At 34.8% G+C, this 20,215-nt stretch overlaps 1 pseudogene; it reads left to right on the forward strand.

The window, feature by feature from the left end:
- The first annotated feature begins 220 nt into the window (after positions 1-220).
- LOC122473099 lies at positions 221-1,837 on the forward strand (annotated as a pseudogene).
- The last annotated feature ends 18,378 nt before the right edge of the window (positions 1,838-20,215 follow it).

Raw genomic sequence — 20,215 nt, forward strand, 5'->3', positions numbered from 1 at the left:
ATATATAATTACATTAGATATATATTAATTATATTTATATAATATATTAATATATATTAATGTATTATAATTATATAATATGATATATTATATCTCATATTATAATGAGATAGAAATATAAAAATTTGAATATATTTTAGAACAGTTAAAATAATCTATAATCTATAAGAAAATTTTTATGAATATCATATCCAGATTGGAGAGAAGTCAGAAGCCAGTGATGAGAAACAGTACAATAACAACATTCATTCTGCTGGGACTGACAGATGACCCTGAGCTGCAAGTTCTGATTTTTATCTTCCTATTTCTCACCTACACACTGAGTGTAAGTGGAAACTTGACAATCATCATACTCACTTTTGTGGATCCTCACCTTAAAACACCCATGTACTTTTTCTTAAAAAATTTCTCAGAGATCTCATTCACATCTGCCATTATTCCCAGGTATTTGTATAGCATAGCAATAGGTGACAACATTACTACCTATAAAGCTTGTATCATCCAAGTATTTTTTGCTGACCTCTGTGGAGTATCAGAGTTTTTTCTGCTGGCCACCATGTCCTATGACCATTATGTGGCCATATGCAAACCCTTGCATTATGTGATCATCATGAGCAAGAGGGTCTGCAGGATTCTCATCATCTGTTGTTGAATGGCTGGTTTATGTGTAATAATCCCACCACTTAGCCTGGGTTTAAATCTAAAATTTTGTGACTCTAACATGATTGATCATTTTGCCTGTGATGCATTTCCCTTAGTGAAAATCTCATGTTCAGATACATGGTTCGTGGAATGGACAGTTATAATCTGTGCTGTGCTGACCTTGAATATGACTCTTACTTGTGTAGTTCTGTCATATGCTTACATCATCAAGACAATTTTTAGATTCCCTTCTGTTCAACAAAGGAAAAAGGCCTTTTCGACCTGTTCTTCCCATATGATTGTGGTATCTATCACCTATGGCACATGCATTTTCATCTATATGAATCCTACAGCAAAAGAAAAAATGACTATTAATAAAGGAGTTTCACTGCTCATTTCTTCTTTTTCCCCTACATTAAACCCATTTATTTATACCTTGAGAAACAATCAAGGTTAAGAAAGCCTTCAAGGACTCAATCAAAAGAATTGCCTTGCTCTCAACGAAGTAAAAGGAAATATTTTTAAAACATCTCAAAAACAAGAATAAATGTCCACAGACATTTTATTTTGCAAGTCCATAATCGTGTTTTTTAGTAATATATGCTTGAGTTACGTTAATTTTTTCAACACTTCTTTAACCTCCCTTCCATTGAGCCCTTCTCATGCCACTTTTGTATTTTGATTTTTCAAACAAATATTTGATAGTTTTGCATATCAATTTCTTAAAAATTATTCTGAAAAGAAAGTAGATTTATAATATTACAATATATAATAAAAATGATTCCTTGGGAAAATATAAGGCAAAATTCTTTGTGACGCTTCAATATACAAAATAAATAATATCCAAACACATGTAAATTTTAGGCAAAATATCTAAACTGGATGAATAATCACATAACAAAAAACACGTGAAAAAGAATAATAGCACTTTTAATGTTGAGGCAATAGACCAAAATTCACTATTATGAACACACAGAAATACTGGATACTGGTTTCCATCACCTATGGCAGCTGCATCCTCATAGATATCAAGCCTTCAGTGAAGGAATCAGTGGCCATTAACAAGGGTGTGACAGTGTTCGCTACCTCCATTGCTCCGGTTCTGAACCCTTTTATTTATACACTGAGGAACAGGCAAATCAAACAAGCCTTCAATAACCCAGTCAAAAGAACTGTGATATTTTCCAGGAAATAAAAGAATGTGAAGCCAAAGAAACACATATAATAAACTTATCAAATTTTCTAGTCAAGTTACCTTGTTCAAAACACTCATCCTCGGGCGCCTGGGTGGCGCAGTCGGTTAAGCTCTGACTTCAGCCAGGTCACGATCTCGCGGTCTGTGAGTTCGAGCCCCGCGTCAGGCTCTGGGCTGATGGCTCAGAGCCTGGAGCCTGTTTCCGATTCTGTGTCTCCCTCTCTCTCTGCCCCTCCCCCGTTCATGCTCTGTCTCTCTCTGTCCCAAAAATAAATAAAAAACGTTGAAAAAAAATTAAAAAAAAAAAAACACTCATCCTGCTCTACTAACATCTTCCTCACAAATGTCTTTTAAGATCCTTCCACAAACAGGCATGCTAACAGTTTTTAAAAATCTAAATCCTAGTTTTACCTCCAAATTAGGAAAATCAGAAAACAAAACACAACAAATTAAACAGACGTATATCTCCAAACCAGAATATATCAAGAGAAAATTTGTTACATTTTCAGCAAAAGACTAAGTAATGGTTGTCATTGCTTCTTCCAATATAAAATTTTCAAATGATTTATCACTTGATTTCACTTCACAAATATGAATTTGGTAGTTTCTTTAGGTCAGGTACTATGTTAAACACTAAATATAAAGGAGACAACAAACCAGCAAAAATTTACTCCTATGTACCCTCAGGGCCAAACAATTCAAAAGAAAGCAAAATAGCTGACTTGCACTCAAATAAATATTTTTCTGTGAAAGAGTTATAAACCTTACAATTATGGAAAAATATCAAAATACCAAAACAAAAGTTATAAGATTTGTAACTACTGTCACTGTATCAAACTGATAATAACCAAAACTTTTAAATGTTATATATAAGCTTTTCTCAAAAACTACATGAAGTAAAAGGGAAGATGATAAAAATGGATAACTATTTTGAAGACTTCAAATATTTTGGTATTGCCAAAAAAAAAAAAAGACTGCCAGATGTAGACACATATATTGACATGCCAACACAGAATGTCACTAAAATACACAAACCCTTGCCAAAGAAATCAAGGAAATAAAAACAGTTAGATACATAGGATGTTGGAAACTTAGAAAAGTTTCCAAAAGGAATATGAAAAGCTATATATAAGGGTTTTGTATCTTTTATTATATAAAGATACACATTGGAGGAATATAAACTGTTTACCACATTTCCTCCAGAAAAAGTAGCTCATACAGATCATATTCTGAAACTACTTTCCCCATCCCACTACTTTCCATGCTTTAGGAATTTGAACTGACATTTCCCCTCTGCGTTCATGTCTAAGTCATGTCAAACCACTGTTTGAAAACTGCTTTCCTGTCAAAATATATTTTCCTCATTCTTTGTTGGGTCACTCTTTTTTTCCTTCAGTTTTAAATTTAAAAATTAGGTTTCTCAGAAAAGTAAGAATAAAACTACCCTTTGGTCTAGTAATCCCACTTCCGGGTATATACCCCCGAAAAAACTGAAATCAGGATCTCAGATATCTGCCCTCTTATATTCATTGCAGCCCTAGTCATGATAACCAATATGTAGAAATATATGTCCATCAACCTAAATGTCCATCAGCTGATGATTGGATAAATTAAATGTGGTGTATACAATGGAATATTATCCAACCTTTGAAAAGCAGGAAATTCTGCAACATGCAACAATATGGATGGACCTTGAAGACTCCTTTTAAGTGAAATAAGCCAGACACAGAAAGACAAGTAATCCATGATCCCACTTACATGAAATATCTAAAATAGTCAAATTCATAAATTCAAAGATTAGAATAATAGTCACCAGGGACAAAGGGAGAGAAAAATAAGAAATTGTTAATCAATAGGCATCACTTAAATTAAGCAAGAGCATTCATTTGGGATCAAAGAATTCTAATTCAGGATACACAGATTTGGGTAAGTAACCCAAATAGCTTCCTACTAGGGAGTAAAAGTCAGCAGCTTTTTAAGCAAAAGGGAATGCTTGTATACATTATCTGCAAAGAATTTTTTATTGATGCTGGTGGCAAAAAGCTAATCTTGACTGAATATAATTGGTTGCTAAACAAAATCTATTATTGTAGCAAATTGCAGGTATTTGGGCTGAATCCTTGGAATATTTGAGATCTGATCCAGTTTAAAAGCACATAGTTCCACGGGTGAGGACAGGTTCACCTCCTTAATGGCCTCCCAGCTTCATTGTAAAAACAAAAACAAAAACAAAAAAACAAAACAAAAACCTTGATATAAGTGACTCCATCTCATTTTGCTTTTCACATTTCCCTCTTTTGTTTAAGATCTTTCTCTGAAAACATCACTAATCAATTATGTATTTGCTTAGGCCCACATCGCTGGATGGACTTATCCCACGAAGTCATGTCCCATGCTGGGGGGAATTTTTAATCTTTGGCAGATGTTTTAAGGACACTGTCATTAGAATCAGGCCACAGTGAAAAACATGAAGGTAGTCAGAAAATGGTTCCTAGACAGTTTCCTCATCTGGGGCTTTATTTAGTAAGCCACTTGGCATTTCGGGTGAATCAATCCATGGAGTGACCACAATCAGATGCCCATGGAGGTTTTAGATGATCTTTCTTAGCAAAATGATAAGCATAAAAGGAGTAATTAGCAATACTGATATTCCAAAAACCTCATGTATCTTAGGCATTAATCTAGGAAATTGTTAAGAATGTTGAATTAGGAAGTACCTAGAGGCTCAGTACACTTAGTGCAACAGAACAGATCTAAAGAACAAATCTAAGGAAGTAAAACCTTGCTGTTGGCAAATCATCAAGACCAGTACAATTTCATATTTTAACAAGATAAAGTCCTAAGTACAAAAATGGAGTCATTGCTGTCAACTCTTGTCACATCTTTCCCTCTTTGCTCTTAAGTCCCTGGAGAAACATCAAGAGAGTAATATTAGTCCCTAAAAGGCCAGAGTGGTTCCATTACCTGCTCTGTTTCCTTCTAATCCCTTTGTCTTAGAGGAGCAGGATGGGGAGGGGGGTGGCAGGGGATGTGGGGGGAAGGTCCTATGACTAATTCCTCCAAGTTTTCTGGTCCATAAAATTCACACTGATGAAAAGCATCTGATATAGTCATCTGTGCAAACATAAGCTGTGCATCTGGGTGAGTCACAGCAGTGGATTCAATTTTTAGTAAGCATTTGATTAACACAGTAACACATATAATTAAGAGTGATAAATGACTTTCTCCTATCATTCTTAACCATGATCCTATTTCTGATGGTAAACAACTAAAGAGATCAAAATAACCTCCAAGCCCTGGTTTCTTATGTCGCACTTCAGCTAATAGGTAGATATCATCCTTTATAAATTTTAGTTATGTTACTTCACCAGACCAATATAGAAACAAAATTTTTCTAACAGGGCATGAGTGCCCTCCTGTTGCTCCATTAAAATATCAAGTTGCCTCTTATTTTGTAAGACAATCTCTGCGCTATCAACCTGAGTTTGTTGATAATTCAAATGCTTGAACAGAAGCATTTGAGGTGATGGCTATGACTATGAATAAGTTGTATATTGTCCTTTCCAAGTCTATTATCCCAATCCAAGGAAAAAAATGCTTAGGAAAAGGTATGACCAAGACCCTTTCTATATACAATTGAGTTATTGATAACAGCAATCCAAAACTATAACCATCCCAGCTTCACCAAGTTCTTTTTAATTGATATTAGAAGAATCCCAGACTTGGTACAAGAGCAGTGGGGGGGGAAAGTCTTTCTAATGGTGGCATCATAGACAAAATAAATAACCCCATAATGTCCTTTCCATTTAATAAGAAGAGTGAAGTAAATACGTGTGCCACACACACAAAAATATCCAGAACCTTCTAAGGACAAAGCGTAAGTGGGTCCCTTTGTTCAGACTGTTTTACCAGTTTATTTTTTTAATTAATTTATTTATTTTGAGAGAGAGAGAGAGAGAGAGAAAGACAGCAAGCAGGGGAGGGGCAAAGAGAGAGATACAGAGAGAGAATCCCAAGCAGGCTCCACGCTTAGCACAGAGCCCAATACGGGGCTTGATCTGACAAACCATGAGATCATGACCTGAGCAAGATCAAGAGTCAGATGTTTAACCAACTGAGTCACTGAAGCGCCTCTCTTTTACCAGTTTCAAAGGATATCTCATGATCAAAATGTAATCCACTTTACAGAGTATAGGATAATCTGATTTACTGGAATTGTGTGAGTGATTATAAGAGCATCTTATTTTTCTGTATACTTGAAGCAATGAGTTTGATTTTTATGAGTCAGATTCAGGCTAAGAGATGGGGTGTTTCCAGGAAAAAGATGGGTGGAATTAAGCTTCCACTATTCTCTATATTTTTTATCAATTCCCCATATCATCCCATTAAGGGGAAGCATATCTGCTTCCTAATTATCCAGGTCCATTACAGATTTCATTTTTCTACCACAAGGATATGTTAGAAGAAACCACCCTGTAGTCATATAAACTCCAACACAGAGTGAGTTTATGATCATCTGAATCATGTAAGAGTGCATAGCTACAAACATTCACTGGAAAATAACCTATGTTCTACCTATACCATTTATATTTTTAAAACATAAGAAAAATTATTAGTTAATGTCCAGATCTGAGTGACAAGATATTTCCTTATAAGAACAGGGAATCCAACGGAAGACAGTTATATCTGGGGCTTGTTTTCCAGATGGAAGTTGGTACTTTCAAAGATGCCAAAAGAGAAACCTACAATTTTACCAATAAAGTTTCTCCCTCCTTTTAGGGATAGAGATCAACTATTAATTCAGGCACCTCCTGAGTATGGTTTGTTCTGGCACAAATCCATCAATCAATCAGGTTTGTAGAAACAAAAAGTTTTTGCAGGATAGGGACAGAAGGGTGTGATAAGGCTTGACCATCAGCAATGAGGGTCACAAGAAAAAAATAAAATATTAACCCAGGGGCTAAAATCATTCCTAATAACAAGGGCCATTGTAACAACTTGGAGAAAGGCAGATAAGTCAGCTAGTATATGAATTCCAGGTAGGAGAGAGTAATTTAACAAATAAGAGATTCAGTCCACAGGACAAATAACAATATAAAAGCAGATATGAAAGCAACAAGTTCCTCCAATACTATAGGTGTTTACCACCAACTAAGAAGTCTTACTGTGTGTAATAGAGCAAATAGCATTAGGATACTAATTAGGAAAAATAACAGTGCAAATACTTTGATCCATCAGTCCTTCATCATTAATTTCCTAAAGAATCTGAGGAATGCTCTCCAAGTTAAAATTCCAAGCATAAACCCTTCCTTGAAATTCTTCATTGAGCAAATGGGTTCAAAAGAAGGAATACAAGGATGTATGTTACAAATGGAGTCAGATTCCTTCATAGAAAAGTAGATAAATGAGCTTTTCCAAAAAATAATTATGAAAAGGAGTCTAAAGAAAATAACTAGTTAGTGATTTAAAAAAAAAAAAGCCACAGTACAAGTCAATTCTAAGGCTACCACTTTGGCAGCCTTAGAAATATTTCCCCACCAGTATTGTTTCATGAAACTTACAAGTTTATCAGCTGCCCAGCAGGTCATCTGATGAGTCATTTGCATCAGAGGTCTTTTCATGGACTACTAAGACAGGTGTTTTGTTCAGGTCATACCATAAAAGGGTCAGTGGACTGAAACTACAACCATTGTCAGCCCAATAAAGTTTTTCCTTATGAGGTGCTCTAGATTGAGTATCCTTAACAATAAGCTTCAGATTTTTCTTAAGGAGGTAATTAGTATTAACTTTGATGGCCTTGGTTTTGAAAAATTTTAAGATTTTCTCACTGCTTGAACAGACCCTTTTATGTCTCAGTTTATTGTGGTACAAGAGCAGTAGCTTTCAAACATGTTGGATCATTCCACAGTGAGAAAAATAGTGCATATTATGTCTCAGCACATACTTGCACATAAAAAAACATAACCATAACTGAAATAAAAGTTAATCAAACTGACATGTATTTCCTACTTTCAGTATATGCCATGCTCTATTTTTCATTGTATGAAATTACTTATTTATATGTAGATAATATATAACAAAATCGATAAATTATAGACAAAAAAGACATATATCACCCATCCAACTATATATATAGATAAATATGCATAATATATGTATTTTCTATTTGAATAAATGTTAATCATAATTCATCAATGGTGTGTGACCACAGTTTGAAAAACAAGCAGTTCCGGTAAATCCTTCCACAGCAGGAGAAATCTACGGGACTTCTTCTAAAGGGACACCTGCTGTCTTGTCTGCATTCTCTTGGCATCAATGCACACAGTTGGCACAGAGTTAATTTATGCTTATTACTCTGTTGACATTTTCTCTGGTTCATTTGGTATTGTTAGCTCTTCTTGCAACCTTTTTAACTATTCGCAATCTTTGCTTTTCAGTGAAAATGAGGAAGCCAGCAATTGTGAACTACCAGAAATTAGCATTCCATAGTATAGTAGCTAGCTTATAAATACATTTGAAATTTTTAGAAATATAATATTTCTTGTAATACATTTTTTTAAAATCAAAAAGCCAAAATTGTGCTTTTTAATATAACTTATGCTTAGCATTTAATGTTTATCTTTTTTGGAAGTAATTTAAATATTTAATGAATAGCCATTATTCAGTTTAACTTAGTCTAAACTTTGATCTTATTCATATTAATTTAAATTACTTGCTTAACAGAACAATCATATTTGAATTAGACATTAAACAGCCAAACATGATTTATTCCTCTTGTTGACAAATTTTGTAACATAGAGAAACAGGAGCTTATTTGACTAGTAAACGCGGGGAGAAAAAGTTGTTTGCATTATATCTAAGGCTGATGACTCTGAAGACATTCTTGTTTTTATTAAACCAACAAACTTGAGTTGGCTTTTATTTATCAAAGATTATCCTAGATCACATGAACTTGAAAAGCACTTGCATTCATTTGTATTATATTTATAAGAACTTTAGGAATACTTAACTTATAAACACTTGATTTACCTTAAGCCAATTTAATAGAGCTCTTTTACAAATTAATTTTGGCCATACCATCCAGAGGTAGAAAAATATCATGTCTATAACATGCATGCAGACAAATCGACAGACATAAAGATCTTATAGCATTTTTTTTTTAATTTTAGCTATGCCTGAGGTATGAAACTCAAAAGAATAGCTGGATCCAAATTGTTTCTGGCATATGGGCCAAGTTAAAATTACCTGCTCAAAAGCTCAAGATCTTTAACCAAAGACTTTTTCATTATTTCTATTATTATTATTATTATTATTATTATTATTATTATTTATATGTGGATCCTTTTAGAGTTTTTTGGAGTTATTTTGTTTTTTAGAAACTTCTGAATACCAATCAAAGAATGCATTCCATTGTCTCCAAGAGGTTCGGAATCCTCTCTTTTAAGGGTGTCTGTTAAGGTGGACTCATTTAAAATAAAGCCTCCCCAGGATGGTCATTGCAATTTTAAATCACCCAACAGCTATTTTTAAACACCAGGAATTACTCATTTGACCCTCTGTGGAAGAAAAGAGTATTCACCTAAGGAAAACCATCCTGCAGCACAGCTGTGAGCTGGCACCACAATCATCTCCCTTCGTAATCTTCCAAAGAAAGTCTACAACCAGAAGGAAAGAAGGCTGGACTTAAGAGGACTCACAGTTGAAGGAGACAGCTGTCCCTGGAAGCGGTGAGCACAAAAGTCTTGAGTGAATACCACACCCAGTTCTAGGCCACACCAGGCCTGCAGCACTGGGATTGCTTCTGGTCCAGATTGCTTCTGACACCAGCCATGTCAATCTAAAATTGTCAAGAAGAATTAAGCAAGAGCATTTATTTGGGATCAAACAATTGCAATTTGGGGTACATAGATTTGGGAGCAAACTAAGTAGTATCCTACTAGGGAACAAAAGGCAGTAGTTTTTTAAGCAAATAGAGAATGTTTGCATAAGTTGTTCACAAAGAATTTTTTACTAGTGTTGCCAACAGAATGTTAATCTTGATTGAATATAATTGGCTGCTAAGGCTATCACTAAGCACTCTCTTACTGTAACAAGTGCAGCTATTTAGGCTGAGTCCTTGGAATATTTCAGGTTTGCCCCAGCACAAAAGTTCATGGTTCCACCAGGGAGGACTTGCATAAAGCCCATCTCCTTAATGTCCTCCTGGCTCCATTTAAAAAATCCTTGACATAAGTGACCCCGTTTTTTAAAGACTTTAAGGGGGCGCCTGGGTGGCGCAGTCGGTTAAGTGTCCGACTTCAGCCAGGTCACGATCTCATGGTCCGTGAGTTCGAGCCCCGCGTCAGGCTCTGGGCTGATGGCTCAGAGCCTGGAGCCTGTTTCCGATTCTGTGTCTCTCTCTCTCTCTCTGCCCCTCCCCCATTCATGCTCTGTCTCTCTCTGTCCCAAAAATAAATAAACGTTGAAAAAAAATTTAAAAAAAAAATAAATAAAAAAAATAAAGACTTTAAGGTTTTTTTTTGTTTTTTGTTTGTTTGTTTGTTTGTTTTAAGAGATAAGTGCACGGGCACAAGCAGGGAAGGGACAGAGAGAGAGTTTGAGAGAGAGAATCTCAAGCAGGCTCCATGCCATCAGCACAGAGCCCTATGTGGGGCTTGATCCCACAAAATGTGAGATCATGACCTGAGCTGAATCACTTAATTGACTGAGCCACCCACGTGCCCTGTGACCCCATTTTATTTCACCTTTCACAGCACCTATAGTTAATGTATTTACCCTTAGAATTTGTTCAGAGGATAGAACTTATGTTAAGTGTTCTTAGCACAATAAAATGTCCCGAAATACACACACATATATTTTTCAGATAAAAAAAAAAAGGAAAGAAGCCTTTATAAATATGATTTTGAGTACCTAAGCCACTTGATGCTATTTAAGATTCCTCTACTTGATTACCAACACATCATCCAGCAATACCTATTGTTATTTAAAAGAACCATTCTTTGAGATTTCACATTTTTTTAACATCCTAAGGACATGTTTATGCTTCACTTGTGAAAATTTATGAAAAGAACATCAAGTTATCTACTATTTGGTGAAAAAAACAGAATAAGCTCAGAAAACAACACATTCATCATAGTTATAATACTAGTACTGTTATCTTATCATGAACATTAAGGATCTATCAGCTGGGTGATATTATGATTTACAATAAGAAATATCCATTTGGTACAGGAGTACTGATGCATAGGGGCACTTGTACCCCAATGTTTATAGCAGCACTCTCAACAATAGCCAAATTGTGGAAAGAGCCTAAATGTCCATCAACTGATGAATGGATAAAGAAATTATGGTTTATATACACAATGGATACTACGTGGCAATGAGAAAGAATGAAATATGGCCCTTTGTAGCAACGTGGATGGAACTGGAGAGTGTGATGCTAAGTGAAATGAGCCATACAGAGAAAGACAGATACCATATGTTTTCACTCTTATGTGGATGCTGAGAAACTTAACAGAAACCCATGGGGGAGGGGAAGGAAAAAAAAAAAAAAAAGGGGTTAGAGTGGGAGAGAGCCAAAGCATAAGAGACTGTTAAAAACTGAGAACAAACTGAGGGTTGATGGGGGGTGGGAGGGAGGGGAGAGTATTGAAGAGGGCATCTTTTGAGATGAGCACTGGGTGTTGTATGGAAACCAATGTGACAATAAATTTCATATATTAAAAAAAATATATCCATTTGGTCTTCATCCACTTAGGATCACAGAACTCCTAAACCTTCCTAATGTGATGGAAGCAATAAAGGCTATCTTTTGTTATGTTAATGAGGTGATTTGGGAAGCCCTTGGTAACCTAAAGATGGAGGCTGGTTGCCAGAGGAAGCAACCATGTGTAGAAGTTTGGAGCTTTCAGTCCTCCCATCCTCACTTCTGGGAATGGGAGAGGGGCTGGAGATTGAGTTCAATTGCCAATAGCCAATGATTTAATCAATTATGCCTATGTAATGAGGTTTCCATTAAGAAATAAAAGAATGGAGTACAGAGAGCTTCCAGGTTGGTAAACATGTGAAGGTGCCTGGAGAGTGGTACACTTAAGGAGGGCATGGAATCTGTGCCCTTTCCCACATAATTCACCCTACATATCTCTTCCATTTGGCTATTCCTGAGTGATATCCTTTTATAATAAACTGGTGATCTAGCAAATAAAATGTCCCTCCGAGCTGTGTGAGTCACTCTAGCAAAGTGACCTTCCAACGAGAAGGTCAATGGAACCTTAGGTCTATAGGAGTCTGTCAGAAGCAGAGGTGACAACTTACACTAGCCATTGACCTCTGAAGTGGGTGGAGAGCAGTCTTATAGGACTAAGCCCTTAACCTATGGTATCTAACAATATCTCCAGGTAGATAGTGTCACAATTCAGTTGAATTGTAGGATGCCCAACGCCTGTTGGAATATCACTTCATGTGCAAAACAATACACCTCAGAATAGGTGTCAGAATTATAAACTGGAAAAAAATCTTTCCTGGGAATCTTTCCTTCCCAATCCCACATGCCTCAAAACACACAAAAATCACTATGCAGTAACATCCTCTATTTCTCCTATCATAACATTTTTTTCTATCTATATCCTTTAGTGTATTCTTAACATTGAAGTCAGACACGTAATTAATATTTTTCCCTTGGGTATGAATAGTACCCTGGCCTTTCAAATGTTAAAAGTATGCTTTTCTCAACTATAAAAACAATATCAAAAGTAGTTGAATAATTTATAACAAAAAACCTTTTAAAAATGTTTTCAACAACAAAAAAATTAAATATGGCAAAATGTTTGAAATCAAAGATGAATTTTGGTTAAAACATAAATATGCTTCTTCCATTTTTATTTTTGTATAGCAGTATGAGTAAAAATGCAGTTAAATTTAATAATACATGCATTTTATCATTTTACATGTGATTAGTAATCTTCCAAACATCACAAAATGAGCTCTCCTAATGCTCTGGTTTCTCTTCAAATCGCATAAATCTTCCACCTTTTACAAAAGGAGCTCTCTTTTCTTAGTCCTATTTCATAAATGATCAGATCTAATTTATATAGAATATATAATAGCCAACTATAAACAGGCTCCCAAATTAATAATAGTGTACAATAATAAACTTTCTTAGTCTCTTAAAAGTCTCAACTGTCATAGTGGCTTTTGTATTTGAAATCTTGATACGTTCCAGTTCCTTTTATCTTGTTATATAATACCTTCCTGTTGCCACCTGCTATATGATCTAAGGTGTCTCACTACTGTGACCAATTCCAACCAGAAAAAAGGGAGAAAGGCAGAATATGTGTAATGTATTTTTAAGTTTATGTCGTAGATTTGCAGAGATCATCCTATTGACTAGAATATAGCCACTTGGTTAGCAAAAGAGTTTTAAAAATTAACCTTGAGATCATAGTTTCTAAATTTGAATCCTGTTATCACTCTTACCATCTGTGACATTTTTAGCAAGTTCCCTAAACTTTTAAAATCCTTCCCTTTGACTAGAGCACTTAGTCCGTTTTTAAAAAAATAGCTTTGCTAATATGCAATTTACATACCATACAGTTCCCCCATTTAGAGTGTATAATTCAATGATTTTTTGGTATATTTATAAGGGTTGTGCATGTATCACCATCACCTAACTTTAGAACATTTTCCTCACTTCAAAAAGGACCTTGCACCCATTAGCAGTCACTCTCCATTCATCTCTTGTCACACTTCTTCTCAGTCTTAGGCAACCACTAATGTATTTTCTTTCTCTTTAGATTTGTCCACTCTTGATTTTTCATACAAATGGCATGATATAATGTGTTCTTTTATAACTGGCTTCTTTTTAGTCCATTTATTTTAAAGTAAAAAGTGTTTTTTAGACCAGCCATGTTCTTAAGTGTTTCACTTTTTTTTTTAATCTTTGAATTCTCACTATAAATTTATAAGGTATACAGCATATTCTTTTTTATATACTCTTTGTGGTTCTTTTAGAATTAAAACTATTTGGTTATCTTTCTAATCTACTAAACCACTTTTTATAGGTTTCTGTAATACAATTTTTTGTCTTGTCTTCTGTCTCTTTGAAAATAGTAAACATGGCTCTGTTGCAGTTTAACCTTATATTTCCATTATCTGAAATACTGTGGGTCTGTTTCTGTTGTCCATTTTCTTTTTTCATTCATTTTCTTTTTTCATTCTCTTCTCATGTGTCTACTAATTCTTATCTATTTTGTGAACATTACATTTGAGAATTATTTGTAAAAAAAAAAATAAGCTAGAATAATGTTATCATACCATGACGAAGATATTTTATTTCTGCTAGGTGGCCAATCAGCAGTCCAGATACATCTGAAAATAAGCTTGATGATGCAAAATCGAGCTATAATTCTATGTCACAATTCTTTTGCTCTTGTTTGCTTTCCCTTTAAATGTATTCACTAGTGCCACAACTGAGAGAGTTGAGTAGTTTACTAGAGATTTAACCCCTCACCCTCAGATTTGCAAAATGCCATAGGCAATAGTAGCCAGGACACCCAAAATGTTACTCAAATTCTACATCTTCCAGCAACTCTTCACCAGTATGTTTGCTCTTTGGTGTTTAGATTGATCATGAATCCCAGAATTCTTTCAGTCATGTATGCTGACTCAAAATTATCAATCAGGTAAGTCACTGTAACATAGAACTGAGAATAATAGGATACAGAAAACTTGTTGACTTGAAGAGGAGATTCAAGTTCAAGGAAGCTCAGGTACTTGGAAGTTATCAGGAAGAATTATGAAGTGAAGGAAAAGAGGGAAAGAACCATGTGGCTGAAGTATCTCCAAATCTGCATTGTGGTCTCCTTGTGTCATTGCTGACTACTAAGTCCCTCATGTGGAAGATAAAAATCCATGTAGCTAGACAAGAAATGTCCAGTGAGGTTTAAGCAGAGCAAATGCCCAAAATCAAAAGGGGTTGGAAGGTATTTTACTTTCAACCAACCAAATTGGAGTATACCCTCACTGAAAACCAAAGGCATTCAGGATAGAATGCACAATTATATGTTTTCTTTTTTTTTCAAATTTATTTACTTGTTTTTGAGAGAGAGAGAGAGAGAGCAAGCACATGGGACAGGGGCAGAGATAGAGGGAGAGAGAGAGAATCCCAAGCGGGCTCCATGCTAACAGAGCAGAGCCCAACACTCAGCTCCAACTCACAAACTGCAAGATCATGACCTGAGCTGAAAACCAAGAGTCAGACACTTAAATGACTGAGCCACCCAGGTACCCCGACGATTATATTTTCTTAAAAGTAAACTATAATATTCTTGAAATATAAGTTTCTAGACTTCAACAAGTAAATCTTAAAAGAAATGAAAACGGATCTAGCAAGTACATGTTCTGCCTACAAGAACACTTAAAAACAACAACAAAATCAAGACACATGCCAACATATCATCAACAATTTCAAGTTTTCAATGAAATAATTATTAGATATGCTGTATTATTTGTTAGGAATGCCATAACAATATATGACAGATTGGGTAGCTTAAACAACATAAATTCATATTCTCACAGTTCTGTCAGCTAGAAGTCCAAGATCAAGGTGTCAACAGGTTTGATTCCTTCTTGGCTTGGCTTAGAATACAGATAATGCCTTTTCACCATGTCTTCATATGATCTTTCTTCTATGCACACACATCTGGTGTCATATTCTGGCTGTGTCTTAATATAACCTTCTAGTAAGGACACTTCTCATATTGAATTAGGACTCAACCTAATGATCTCATTTTAACTTAAGTATCTCTTTAAAGGCTCTACCTCCAAGTGCAATCACATTCTGAGGTACTAGGAACTTGATCTTTAACCTGTGAATTTTGAGGGGAACATAATTCAGCTCATCATACATGCCAGTAAGCAGGAAAAAATGGAGAGCAACCAAGATGGGTACACAGGAGGCTACTGAATTCACCTCCCATAGACACACTGACTGTACAACCACACACAGAGCAATTACCTCTGAAAGAAATCCAGAAACTACCCGAGTGACTCCTACACATTGGTTTAAAATTTTTTAATGTTTATTTATTTTTTTAATGTTTATTTTTGTGAGAGAGAGAGAGACAGAGACAGAGCACAAGAGGGGGAGGGCAGAGAGAGAAGGAAACACAGAATCAGAAGCAGGTTCCAGGCTCTGATCTGTCAGCACAGAGCCCAACATTGGCTCAAACCCAGGGACCTCAAGATCATGACCTGAGCCAAAGTTAGATGCTCAACTGACTGAACCACTCAGGTGCCTCTCCTACACATTAGTTTAAATGAGAAAATACCCACATCAAAACAAGTAGGAAAGGCTGAGATACAGTCTCATCATAAACCCCATCCCTGGCACAGTGCCATATAATCAGACTAGAACTCCAACTCCCAACTTCTCCTGAGGAGAGAAAGGTATGGACCTCACATTCAGTACCCTGACTTTTAAGACTCCTGCTGAAGGGGTGAGCCCCTAAAACACTGAGCTCTGAAAGCCACTGAGACTTGCATCCATAAAGCCAACAAGGCTTTAGGAAACAAAGGAGCAGTTGTTAACAAATATGTGAGCACTCACTGTGAATATCTCACCAGAGCTTAGCACAGAGGGAGAAGGCAAAATTGCCCATCTCCCAGACATTTCATCTGCATACTTTGAAAGCTGCTGTTACGAGTCTTGCCTTTAATATAGCACACATCTAGAGTCTGCCTCTGATCTTCAGCAAAGACTGGGAAAACCAGAGGACACTATTTTACATCACAAAAATGTAGAGCTTTTGTATGTACTCAAAGCTAAGTTGTTATCAGCTTAAAATAGACTTATAAATATAAGATGTTTTATGTAAGCCTCATGGTAACCACAAAGCAAAAATTTATAGTAGATACAAAAAACATAAAGAGAAAGCAATCCAAGCATACCACTATAGAAAACCATCAAATGACAAAAGAGGGCAAAAGAATAGAAGAATTACAAAACATCCAGAAAACAATTAACAAAATGGCAATAGTAAGTCCATACCTACCAATAATTACTTTAATTAAAATGGACTAATTCTCCTCCAATCAAAAGACATACAGTGGCTGAAGGGATAATATATAGATCCCAACTATACGCTGCCTACAGGAGACTCACTTCAGCTTTCAGGACAAAATCAAATGAAAATGAAGGGATTGAAAAAGATATTCCATGCAAAGAGAAACTAGTAGAAAACAGGTAGCTATACTTATACCAGAAAAATAGACTTTATGTCAAAGACAGTACAACAGACAAAAAAAGTCGTTATATAGTAACAAAGAGATCAACTCATCAAGTAGATAAATCAGTAGATATTTATGCACCCAACATAAAAGAACACAAATATATAAAGCAAATGTTAACAGATCAGAAGAGAGAAATGGACACAATAAAATAATAGTAGGGACTTTAGTACCTCACTTCCATCTACAGATAGATCATACATAGAGAAAATCAATGCAAAAACATTGAACTTTAACTACACATTAGGTCAGATCGACCTAAGAGACATTTATAGAATATTCCATCCAACAGCAGCAGAATATACATTCTTCTCAAGCATATATAAAACATTCTTCAAATAGAATCATGTGATAGGCCACAAAACAAGTCTTAATAAGTTTAAGAAAACTGAAACATGTCAAGCATCTTTCCCAATCACAATGGTATGAAACTAGAAATCAATCAATTACAAGAAGCAAACTCAAAAATTTACAAATATGTGGAGATTAAACAACATGATCAACTACTGATCAACCAATGGGCCAAAGAAGAAATCAAAGGATAAGTGAAAAAATATCTTGAGAAACTAAAATGGAAATACAACATACAAAAACATATGGGATGCAGGAAAAAGTTCTAAGAGTAAAGTTTATAATGATAAATGCCTACATTAACAAAAAACAAAAAAAGAAAAGGAAAGAAAAGATCTCACACAAACAACCTACCTTCATACTGCAAGGAACTAAACAAGGAGAACAAACAAAGCCCAAAGTTAATAGAAGGAAAGAAATGACAAAGAACGAAAATAAATGAAATAGAGACTAAAAAGACAATATAAAATATCAATGAAACTACTACAAGAAAATTACAGTCCAATGTCCTTAATAAACATAGATATAAAAATCCTCAACACAAGATTAGCAAACTCAATTCAACAGGACACAAAAAGAATCATACACCATGATCAAGTGGAATTTATTCCAGAGACCCAAGGGATGTTTCAACATCCACAAATCAATCAATGTGATACATCACATTAAGAAAATGAAGAATAAAATTCCATATAGATGCATAAAAAGTAGTTGACATAATTCAACACTTTTTTCATGAAAAGAGCCTCAACCAACTAGGTATAGAGGGAACATATCTCAACAGAATACAGGCCATATGTGAAAAGTCTACAAATAACACTAATCTCAGTATGAAAAACTGAAAGCTTTACTCTAAAATCAGGAACAAGATAAAGATTCCCACTCTTAACCTTCTTGCTCAACATAGTATTGGAAGTCCTAGCCAAATAATTAGGCAAAAAAAATGAATAAAAGGCATCAAGATCAGAGAAGTAAAACTATATCTACTTGGATATGACATATTATATATAAAATTCTAAACCACCAAAAAAATTGTTACAAATCATAAGAAATTTTTAGTAAATGTTCAGATTACAAAACCAATATACAAAAATCAGTCTCATTTCTATATACTAATAATGAACTGAAATTAAGAAAAAGAAAATAAGAAAACAATCCCATTCACAATAGCATCAAAAAGATTAAATACTTAAGAATAAGTTTAACCAAGGACCTATATACACTGAAAACTATTAAAACATTAATAAAGACAACTGAAAAGAACACAAATAGCAAGATATACTATGCTCATGGACTGAAAAAATATTGTTAAAATGTCCATACTGCCCAAAGCAATTGACATTTTCAGGTCAATCTTTACAAAAATTCCAACAGCATTTTTCACAAAAAAATAAAAAATCTTAAGATCTGTATGGAATCACAAAAGACCCTGAGTAGCCAAAACAATCTTGATACAGAAGAACAAAGCTGGAGGCATCACATTTTCTGATTTCAAACTATATTACAAAGCTATAGAAATCAACACAGTATAGTATTAGCATAAAAGCTGACACATAGATCAATGGAAAAGAAGAGAAAGTCCAGAAATAAATCCACACAAATATGGTCAATTAAATTGTGAAAAAGGAGCCAAGAATATATAAGGAAAGATTTTTATTTTTATTCTCTTCAATACATCGTGCTGGAAAAACTGAGTTGCCACATGCAAAAGAATGAAATTGGATCCCTGTCTTATGCCACACACAAAAATCAATTCAAAATGCATAAAAGACTTGAACATGAGACCTGAAACCATAACTCCTAGAAGAAAAGAGGGTGAGCTCTCAGACATTAGTCTTGGCAATGATTTTCTTGGGTCTGACACCAAACGTAAAAGCATCAAAAAGCAAAACTAAATAAGTGGAACCACACCAAATTAATAAACTTCTGCATTGCAAAGGAAACCATCAACAAAATAGAAAGACAATCTTATTGAATGGGGGGAAATGCTTGCAAATCAAATATCTGATAAGGAGTTAATATGCAAAATATACAAAGAACTTATATAACTCTATAGAAAAAAAAACAATCCAGTTTAAAAAATAGGCAGAGGATCTGAATAGTTTTCAAAAGAAGACATACAGATGGCCAGCAGAAAAAGGTGCTCAGCATCACTAATCATGAAGGAAATGCTAATCACAACCACAATAAGATATCACTCTCACTTGTTAGAATGGAAGACAAGAGATAAGAGATAACAAGTGTTGGTGAGGATGTAGAGAAAAGGGAACCTTCATATATTGTTGTTAGGAATGTAAGTTAGTACAGCCACCATGGAGGCTTCCTCAGTATGGAAGTTTTTCAAAAAATAAAAACAGAACTACCATATGACTCAGCAATTCCACATTTGGGTATTTATCCGAAGGAAACAAAAACACTAACTTGAAAATACATATGCACCTGCATGTTCACTACAGCATTATTTACAATAGCCAAGACATGGAAACAATTGATAGTACAATGATAGATGAATGGGTAAAGAAGATGTGGTATATATAATGGAACATTATTCACCATAAAAAAGAAGAAACATTGCCATCTGCAACATGAAAAGACCTTAATGGCATCATGCTAAGTGAAATAAGTCAGACACAGAAAAACAAATACTATATAATCTTACTTATGTGTGGAATCTAAAAACAAATTTTAAAACTCAAACTTATAGATACAAGGAACTGGTTGGTGTTTGTCAAAGGCAGGGTG

The sequence above is a fragment of the Prionailurus bengalensis genome, chromosome B4 (assembly GCF_016509475.1).
Source record: "Prionailurus bengalensis isolate Pbe53 chromosome B4, Fcat_Pben_1.1_paternal_pri, whole genome shotgun sequence".
Taxonomy (NCBI): Eukaryota; Metazoa; Chordata; class Mammalia; order Carnivora; family Felidae; genus Prionailurus; species Prionailurus bengalensis.